At 36.1% G+C, this 11,214-nt stretch overlaps 1 pseudogene; it reads left to right on the top strand.

Annotated features, from left to right (window-relative positions):
* Positions 1-2,705: 2,705 nt before the first annotated feature.
* On the top strand, positions 2,706-9,717 carry LOC145039148 (peptide methionine sulfoxide reductase A5-like; annotated as a pseudogene).
* The last annotated feature ends 1,497 nt before the right edge of the window (positions 9,718-11,214 follow it).

The following is an 11,214-nucleotide window of genomic DNA, read 5'->3' on the forward strand; positions in this document are numbered from 1 at the left end:
ATAAAGATTTAAAGAATGTACTGTTCGTTGGTTATTTGTGTCACCAATAAGTGTAATAGGATGAAATAGTTGAGTAATGTAATCTTCATAAATATTGAACAAGTAAGGATGATGCAGAGTGCATACTTGTTTAAGTTTATCTTGATTTAAAGTACAGTGTTATTTAGGGTAAAAGCCCTTGAACTACAGGGTTCAGGGGCAGCGCCCCTCGTAGTGGGGTCCAAGGGGTGGAAACCCTTAACGGGGCTCAATGGTTGATCCCCGGCAGGGTTCGAAACTGCCATATGACAGTTTTGGAAGTTTTCAGAGAAGATGGTTATTTCCAGTTTTATTTGGTCATACAAATTCTGATACACAAGGGTCATACAATCTTCATTCTCTATTCTTGAAAATTATAGATTTTTATCCAATAGAGATTTCATGTACCATCGAAATACTTCAACTTCAAAGTGCGCCACGACTCTCAGTGAATCCAAGCAATCAAAACACCTAACTTTATAACATTGTTGTATTTTTGATGTGATGGGTGTCTATGCTAATGGAGTCACACGTTATACTTTTGTCGTTTTATGAGTATCGTTTGATCTTGGATGAGATATCTAGAGAGATTTAGGGAAAATTCTTTGGTTTATGCTAAATGATGATGAGATTTTGTTGGTGAGTTGAATGCTTGATTGGATATGTTAAGGGTGACTTTTGAACACAAAGGGTTGCATAACAATACTAGTAAAGTGGAGTATCTTTGGTGTAATTTTATCGGAGAGGATGCTAAGTTAGCACTGCTCCTATCGATTTAGGTGATTGAAACACCACCCCACAATCGTGTTATGTGGAGAGATATTAATGACTGAAATGTGGTGTCGTTGTGTGGTGGGTATTTCCTAGTAAATATGAAATGGTGTGGAGGTGATATGACATATGATGTGGAAAACAAAATCGTGTGGTGGGTATGACCCAGACCCACCAGTCTAAGGAGAGTTTCAAGTACCTAGGATCTATGATACATAAGGAATGATGAGTTAATGTAGATGTCACTAAAGCATAATGGCATGTTGACTAAAATGGAGGGAACCTCGGTAGTCTTGTGTGATATGAGAGTATAGTTGAAACTTAAAGGAAATCTTTATAGTATAGTTGTTAGGCCTACTATATTGTATGAATCTAAATGTTGTCCGACCAAATAATATCATGAGAGAAAATGGATGTTGCAGAATTAAAGATGTTGAGGTGGACATACGATAGAAATTTGATAGGTAGCATTCGGTAGAGTGTCACAGATCGCCTAAACATTGAAAGAAACACAATTCCATTGGTATAAGAACTTCCTAGGTTAGGCTCCTTCAATGAGAGTACGAAGGGTAGAATTAATGGTGAATGAGGGTAAGAGGAGGAGAGGATGACATGGAAGAAAATAAGAGGATAGTGTTAGGACACAAATGGAGTAGCTTGCTTTCTAAGGATATTACCTTATATAGGAGGATGTGTAGAATACACATCAAGGTAGAAGGTGAACATCACCCTTTTCTACATTTTTGTAATTGTTATGTACTGTTAATAGAAACTTCTTGAGCATATGCTTGTACCTTGTGCTTTCCATGTATTGTTTTACTAAGCATTTTTACTTGCTCCCCCACCCCCTTTTTCCCCATCGTTCTTTTGTCCCATTTTGATGGTTCTCAATCCATGTGCTCCAAATCTGATTCCCTCATGTTTATGTCTTGAATCTAACTTTTGTTTTCATGTCCTTTATTTTCCTATTCTATAAGTATTGGATGTATATGCATGAGATAATCCAAGTGACACAGTTTCTCTACTACGTAAGTGTCGACATCTACCTCCCTTTGCTAGACAAATCATGTTATTAAGGTCTAAATAATGATAGAAGTTTAGCTTATATCGTCCTTAATGCAAATCTAACTAGTTTCTTAATTAGAGTCACCTAAGATGAATTTTAAAATTTAATGAATTCTCGTTATCATTTTTTTCCGTTGAATGATAAAATATACAAATATATAAATATCAAAACAAGAATTTAGATTGGTGGTTGTCACACCACATCATACCACACTATTGTACTGACACATCATCATCACTTTATTTTTCTCCCACCCACAAAATTGGTGGGTGTCATACTACACTTTGTCATATCTTTTTTTTAATGGAATAAAATGTAATTATATAAAATTACTAAAAGGAAAATACTTTATTAATTAAAAAATACACACTAAATTAAAAACATAAAAAAAAAACATAATCGCAACATAATAAAATAGTATGTGACATCTAATCATCTGGAATCCACGTCTGAATTTTTCGGCGTACACTGCATCATCTGCAAAGTAGTCGTTCGCAAATTGGTTGTGTCCGACTTCACAATTTCTCCATAAGAAAGATTTCTTGTTTTTTTGGTGCGAAATTTCACCTTCATTTTCTTATAAATGAGCATGTGTTGTGAGCATGACGTCCCCGATAAACCCCGTTTTCCACAACGCCAACATATCTAACGATGTGGAAGAAGATGATTCCATTTTGAAAAAAACTCTTGTAAAGTATATAGAATGTTTGATGTTTGTTTTATGAATTAAAAATGAGGAATAAGAATGTAAAATTATAGAAAATTTTAAACAAAATAAAAAAATAAAAAATAACCATTGAAGCCAACGGTCGATTCCAACTTTCTAACGTTCAAAACAAAAAAAAAACATAACGCCTTCCTAATCGGAGATCGATCCAAATCGATCGGAAATCATCTCCGATCACCATTTTCTCTCACTCCGCCGGATAACCACATGCGAACCCAAATGAAGCTCCCTCTTTTTTATCAAATCTTATCATATATTATTATCGGCATTATAGTGCCAGCTGATGTAGCTCTCGGGATAAGGTTTCCAAATCCGATTTCTTAGGTCAATGGAGATCCTCCCGATGAGCTTCTCAAGACAGCAATTTTCGCTCTAGGAAGCTTCTGGAGGTCGGAATCCATGTTCGGTTGCTTAGATGGAGCTGTGAGAACCACCGTTGGCTACGCCGGTGGATCCAAATTCAATCCCGAATACCGAAGCTTGGGTGATCACGCCTAGTCCGTGTTGGGAATTTTAGGGTTTGCAGTGGAGGTCTGGATACCAGCTTGGATCGTGATATCACTTTTCGAACTGATATTTCTACCCTATGACTGGGTTACAAGAAATTCAATCTAGGATAATCCAAGTGAACACCTACGTTTCTAGGCACAAAAAACGTAAGCTATTATTCTAAAGGGTTTTGTGAATGTGTGATGAAAACGAGAGCTAAAGAGCAATCGTCTTCTGAAAAGGAATAGTTGGTTATATACTAAACACGATTAGGGTTTCATTAGGGTTGGTCCGTCATTACTTGCTTTGAAAGCAAATAATATTAATCCAGATTAGGGTTACCAAAACTAACAAATTTCGTTAGTTTTACCATAATCACCCTCAAGAAATTGAATTTTCCATTATGTTCCCAGCCAGGGGCTCTACCCCTTTGACCCTGCTAGGGGCGCTGCCCCTAGACCCTGCCAAAGGGGCGTTGCCCCTTTGGAAACCCTGGACCCGGGGGCGCTGCCCCCGGACCCCCGCTAGTCGTCGAAACGGCTTTTGACTCAATATTATAAATGTATGCACTCCGCACAACCCCTGTACATGTCTTAGAGTACAAACCATGAAGCCCCTTAGCTCAGATGTTAGTTCGAGTTACTAAAAATGACATGGTGACACTAAAATCACCAACAATCCTCCCCCATTTTAGTGTAACCCTTGAACAAACATAACCTTATCACCAACAAACCAAACTAGTACATAATGAAAATATCGTAACCTTATCACCAACAAACCAAACTACTATATAATGAAAATATCGTAACGATTGAATTTCCACTTAGTATTAAACCGCTTGAGAATTTTCTCAATATAATGACTTTGAGTCATTACCAATCCTTTGTTCATCCTCTTAATTCTTATTCCAAGAATTACATCAGCCTCTCCTAAATCTTTCATGGAAAACTTGGATGACAACAATTTGTTTGTTTCATCCACTTGATTTTGGTCGGTGCCAAAAATCAATATGTCATCTACATATAAGCAAATGATCACTCCAGCTCTAGTAGCATCATCAAATCTACTATAAACACATTTGTCACATTGGTTTGTTTTGAAACCAAAAGACAAAATCACCTCATCAAATTTTTGATGCCATTGTTTAGGTGCTTGTTTCAGCCCATAAAAAGATTTGACAAGTTTACAAACCATATGCTCTTTACCGGGTATAATGAAACCTTCTGGTTGTTTCATGTGAAGTTCCTCTTCAAGATCGCCATTTAAAAAGGCTGTTTTCACATCCATTTGGTGAATAACTAGATTGTGGATACTTGCCAAGGCAACCAACAATCTAATAGTAGAAATACGTGCTACTAGAGCATACGTATCAAAATAGTCAATACCGGCTTTTTGTCTAAAACCTTGAATGACTAACCGGGCCTTGAATTTGTCAATGGTCCCATTAACATTCATTTTCTTTTTGAAAATACATTTGCAACCAAGAGGTTTAGAACCCGGAGGCAAATCAGACAAAACCCATGTATTGTTCTCAAGCATTGATGACATTTCATCATCAATTGCTTCCTTCCAAAAGCCACTATCCCGAGACTCCATGGCCTCTTGATAAGTCTTAGGATCATATTGAATACTATAGAAATAAGAGTATTCAAGATTAATTTTATCCCTTGACCCTTCTACCAAGTACAGTTGGAAGTCGGATCCGAAATTCTTAGCAATTTGGCCTCTTTTGCTTCTACGGATATTTTGTGGTTCTTGCACGACACCACCATCTTGACTTTCTGAATTTTGCTCTTTATTAGCATCAAAAGTCAGATCCTTAGGCCTTTGAATCGATGAAAACCTCATCTCATCAAAAATTGCATCCCGCGATTCGATAACAGTGTTAATTGAAACCGAATCATTAGGTTCTATTACATAAAACCTATATGCCTTGGAATGTTTAGCATATCCTATGAATATGCAATCAATTCCATGTTCTCCCAAATTCTTCTTTTTGGGCTCGGTAAGTTTTACAACTACCCTACATCCCCAAACCCGAAATATTACTCAAATTCGGTTTTTTCTTGAACCAAAGTTCATATGGGATTGTTTTGTTCCTTTTATTTGGAACCCTATTTAACAAATAGCAGGCCGTTAACATGGCCTCTCCCCAAAATCCTTCACTCAATCCCGAGTAAGACAACATCGATTTCACCATTTCTTTTAAAACTCGATTTTTGCGTTCAGCAATGCCATTCTGTTGAGGCGTGTAAGGTGCCATGGTCTCATGAATGATACCCACTGATTGGAAGTATATGGGATCCATATATTCACCTCACTTATCAGTCATGAGACATTTAGCTGGAATGCCCAATTGCAATTCTACCTCGGTTTTGTATATTTTGAATTTATCTAAGGCCTCATACTAAGAGTGCAACAAATACACATAGCAAAACCGAGTCCAGTCATCTATAAAAGTGACTACATACTTTTTATTCCCTAAAGAAGGAGTGGAATGAAAATCACACAGGTCACTGTGTACAAGCTCCAAAACAATAGAATTTCTAGTGACACTAGGAACGGGCTGTTTTGTCACTTTTGTAAGCATACAAGTTTTACATTTATCAGATGTCATATCAAATGATGGAATTAATCCATCTTTTGACATCTCATGCATCCTTCTAAAGTTGACATGACCTAATCTTACATGCCAAAGCATAGATTTATCAACATTAGAAGCAGAAGATACAAATGCAGAATTCTGAACAGGTCATAATTTGTTAACAATATTCAAACGAAACATTCTATTATTTAAATATCCAAAGCCAACAAATATTCCACCGTTAGACAAAACAAACTTATCCGACTCAATAACATGTTTAAAACCATCAGCATTCAAACAACTAGAGCTAACAAGATTCTTACGAATCTTGGGAACAAACAAAACATCAAATAACCTAATTGTCTTTCTAGAAGTAAATTCAAGACACACGACACCTAAACCACATATAGGAATAAAAGAATTGTCTCCCATTTTCAGCACCGAGCCATCTTCAAGTGGAGTTAATGTTTCAAACATCCGTTTATCCTTGCATACATGGTTCGTTGCTCCAGAGTCGATCCACCAAGAAACATCATCATCGTGCACATAGAATGATTCAGGGATAAATGAAACATAGTAAACATAATTCTCATTAGAATTATCAAAGCTAGTAAAAAACTAACCTCCTTTTACTTGGGCCGAAGACCTGTTCACTTTCCCATTCGCTCCACTATTTCCAACACCATTGTTGCCTAAATTCACACGACAATCACGCTTGCAATGTCCAACTTGATTGCATCTCCAACAAACCAGATCCTTTCTCTTTTTATTGGAGTTTCTTGGGACATGTTCCTGCTTACATTTTTCATGCCCTTTGTGGTTCTGGTTCCTTGGTTTGTTTTCAACCATATGAATCGAGGGTTGTCCAGGTTCAACTTTTCCTTTGGGTTTTTTAGATTTGTCACTTTCCTTTGCACGAAGAGATTCTTCAATATGAATGTGACTAGCAAGTTGAACCAATGACAATTCCTCCTTTTGATGTTTCAAGTTATGTTGGAAGTCTTTCCAGGATGGAGGCAGTTTGTCTATGAAAGTGGACACAACTATGGATTCATCCATATTCATTTTGTACAGTTTAAACTGTCCATATATGCCAAGGAGTTCATTGTACTGTTCAGTGACAGACCTTGAATCTTCCATCTTATAATTATTAAAGTCACTAACCAGAAACTTCTTGCTAAAAGCATCCTCAGTAATGTATTTCAGTTCAAGAGTATCCCACAACTCCTTAGCACACAAGGATTCACTATGGATATCAAATAAAGCATCAGACATACCATTCAGAATGTGACCTTTGCAGATGTAGTCATCATTGTCCCACTTCTATCTCTTTCTTGTCTCTTCAACCGTCTCAACAACACCTTTCTCAAGATTTGGTGGTCTCGGAGTAGTCAGCAGGTATGCTGCTTTCAGAGTGGTCAGCATGAAGTGCATCTTTTTCTTCCAGCGCCTAAAATCGACACCTTCAAACTTCTCCAACTTGGCAAACTTAGTGGTCATCTCGCGGATTGAGTCACCCATCTCCAGAAGCAGAAAATATCAGTTCGAATGTTGGGAATTTTAGGGTTTGCGGTGGAGATGTGGATACCAGCTTGGATCATGATATCACTTTCCGAATTGATATTTCTACCCTATGCCTGGGTTACAAGAAATTTAGTCTAGGATAATCTGAGCGGACACCTACGTTTCTAGGCAGAGAAAACGTAAGCTATTATGATAAAGGGTTTTGTGAATGTGTTATGAAAACGACAGCTAAAGAACAACCGTCTTCTGAAAAGGAAGAGTTGTTTATATACTAAACACGATTAGGGTTTCATTAGGGTTGGGCCATCATTACTTGCTTTGAAAGCAAGTAATATTAATCCGGATTAGGGTTACCAAAACTAACGACTTTCGTTAGTTTTACCATAATCACCCTCAAGAAATAGAATTTTCCCTTATGTTCCCACATGCAAAATTCGGTGAGGTTTTGGGGCGTTGCCCCTTGTACCCCGCTAGGGGCGCTGTCCCTAGACCCCACCAAAGGGGTGCTGCCCCTTTGGAAACCCCGGACCCGGGGGCGCTGCCCCCGACCCCGACTAGTCGTCGAACCGGCTTCTGGCACAATCTTATACATGCATGCACTCCGCACGACCCCGTACATGCTTTAGAGTACAAACCATGAACCCCTTAGCTCACATGTTAGTTCAAGTTACTTAAAATGACATGGTGACACTAAAATCACCAACAGTCCGTACATGTATGTATATTTTTCTACCTTTGTAATCAGTATCGTTTACATTTCCAATTTATTTTACAGATGACCTCAAGTTAATTTCGAAATTCCATGCCTAATTGTACTTCTCTATGATAAAGTTCTTATATTTACCTTTAGCTTGATTATGAGAATTCCAATTTGATTTTGTGATGATGATGTGTTAAGGGACATTGTTTATAGCTTCTCATCGTCCACCCTTGCTTAACCTAATGTGGAACAAAGAAATTGGAGTGTTTATATAGGTATGACATTGACAAGGCTCCATTTCTTTTATTAACAACGCTTCTATAAAGATTGATATATAATAACTACAACAAATGATTAATTTGTATAAACCTAAGAATTTTGGTTTGATTCATGTACCTCTTTAGTGATATATAAAGATTAAAGAACCATCTTCATTGTGTTCATCAAATGGTTCATAATGTTTATCTGTTAGAATTTTGATCTTGATAATATAATACAAATCTTGAGACAATTTATTGAAATTTTTTTAATGGAAGTTGCATCATGGTCTTCCATGAACTCTCTTCATATTGAATATGATCCCCGGGTGATCAATTTCAGGCAACTTTTGGAGGTCTTCTGGTCTAGCCATGACTCTAGGCAAGTCTTTAGTCAAGGCCCTGATGTTGGCAACCAATATAGGTGTCACCATATTGCCCTTGTAATTTCTTTCATTTATCTGTGTATTATCAGTTCCTACTTTCACTTCAAAATATCTACCCAATTATAGCATTATATTTTCAATTTATTTTTTCTGTTTATTATTAGAATTCCAACTTCTCAAATGTTATTAAACAGGTCTATTATTTTTGTTAATGGAACTGAAGAGTCAAGATTGGCTGTAGTGAGCAAAGAGAGAGAGAGCAAGCTAAGTCGAGGGGTAGAATTGTAACTACACAAATTCAACAGCTTGAAAACTTTTATCCTGCAGAACCTGAACACCAGGTTTGTTTTTCTTTGATTCAAGTCCCAGTATTTCCATTAAAAAATAAAGGAAATCTCTAAAAAAAATCCAAATATTTTAGGTCAGTTTGCAGTTTAATCTTAACATTTATTTTTTCAATAGAAAAGTCCTGATTATTTAAATTTATATGATAATCTGTCATTTTTGGTTGAAAAAAATAAGTACTTTTTTGTTAATTTTGACAAAATATAAAAGAATCTAGACTTTTTTGTTCAATAAATAATAATTAGGATTAAACTATAAACTGACCCAAAATATTGGGACTTTATCAGAGATTTCCTGAAAAAAACATTTAAAATATAAGAGTTTTTTTTCAGAAAAAACCAAAAAATAGAAGATTTATTTGGAAACATTTAGAAGTTTGATAGTTTTTTTTTTCGGAAAAAGACACAAACTTGAGGGCTTTTTTGGAAAAAATGAACAAATATAACGTCTTTTGTCTTTTTTCATGAAAAAATAAAGATGAGGGAAAAAAAAGCAAAATATAAGGTAAATAATATGGGTAATTTGGTCTTTTAGTTAAAAAAAAGGGAGAATGAGTAAAATCCATGAAACATATAATTTGAAGGATTCAGACATGCCATGGAATAGAATCTTGGATTCCAATTCTATCTTTGACTTATGTTGACTTTTGCAGAAATTTGAGCTAAAACGAAACCTATTCCTTGTTCAAGTGATTGGAAATTTGGTGGAAGAAGAATTGGAGAAATCAAGATTGGCAGCAAAGCTAAACGGGTATGCATCAGAGTTATGTCCATCAAGAATCCAAACCCGAATCGATGGAAAACTTAATGAAATTATCAGAAAATGGTGTCCAATTTTAAGACAAGTGTAGTTAGTACCTATTAATATTATAATAATATGTTGATGGGGTCATGTGTATTTTGTATTTTTTTTAACTACTTAAGTTCTTCTTTTGGAGGGTTTTTATACTCTTGTATTTTGACAAAATGTTTTGGAAAGAATTGAAATTTGTCAAGGGAATTGGAAGAAAATCAAACTGAACTGATTATTCTAAAATATGGTGTTGGATAGGGGTTAGATTTTTGAAAAATGAATTATGTATTATTTTTTTAGGGGATTTTTATTTGGTTGATTGTTATTATCAGGCCGGGTTATAGAGTTGGATTATAAAATAAATGTTTTTTTACATACAAAAAGGACGATTTTACCTCTTATTACCAAAACATAATATAAATAGGTGTTGATTGGATCGGTTTCGACACGATGCAAATAATTATAAAAAATGAGAATTTTATCGCTAATTATTAAAATAGATGAGGGTGACATTAACGATGACGAGGGTGACAATAACGAATCGGACTTGTGTCCAACATTGGATCAAACAATCAAGATAATGACTGTTTAAACAAGTATTAAAAACTGTATTTTGACAAAAGCATGTGGCTTTTAGAAATCTGACATTAAAAAAACTTCATAGATAGTCCATATGGTTCCAAATTTTTAACAAATACTCGTCCCCCCCCCCCCCCCCATAGAAATACTTTTATATCCTTTTTAATTTGTTTTACATTTTTTTAATTAAAATCATCACAAAAATTAATAATAAAACCACTATGAATTATCAGCAACCCTGGAGACTGCCGGAACTTTCAGTGGGCAAACAACACGCCCTGTGGGTGATCAACCCTAGAGACTAACCGAAGTATCAATCACATATAAACAACACAAACACATTAATAACATCTAGTCCAGCTGGTCATCATATATATACAACTATTCTACCACACAGGTAAGAATAAGTGAGCAGACTCACCTGACACTGATGACTGATAGAACTCACACCCGAACTACCAGAACTAGACTTCACCTAATTAAGTACACTAATTAACCTTAATTAATAATTAAGGTATTTCACACACACACACACACACACACTACTAAGGCCCACTACTAAGGCCCAAGACAGGTCTATTCCACACACTTAAAGAAAAAGACCATTTTACCCCTCACAAACCCCTCCCATTCACTTAATACCCAATTGGTCAAATTACACAAAAGTCAACTTGGGGTCAGTACGCTCGGCTTACTCAGCTCTACACTGAGCGTAGAGCGTATCACCAGAAAACGGGCTCGCATAAGGCTACGCAGGGCATAGGCAAGCATGCACGCAACGTATGCACGCTGTTCTCACATTCTTCATGCAAACGTCTTAATTCGTAAAAACATCCATTCCAAACATAGATCTGGCCCTTAAAGAATATCTTAAACCATAAACTCTCTAACTTTAAGCCTTTTCATGTCTAGAAAGTGCTACAACTCAAAACCCATAACTTTTACTTCATAAAAACCCCCAAAACTCTTGCATGAA

The sequence above is a fragment of the Lactuca saligna genome, chromosome 4, assembly GCF_052625555.1.
Source record: "Lactuca saligna cultivar CGN05327 chromosome 4, ASM5262555v1, whole genome shotgun sequence".
Classification (NCBI taxonomy): domain Eukaryota; kingdom Viridiplantae; phylum Streptophyta; class Magnoliopsida; order Asterales; family Asteraceae; genus Lactuca; species Lactuca saligna.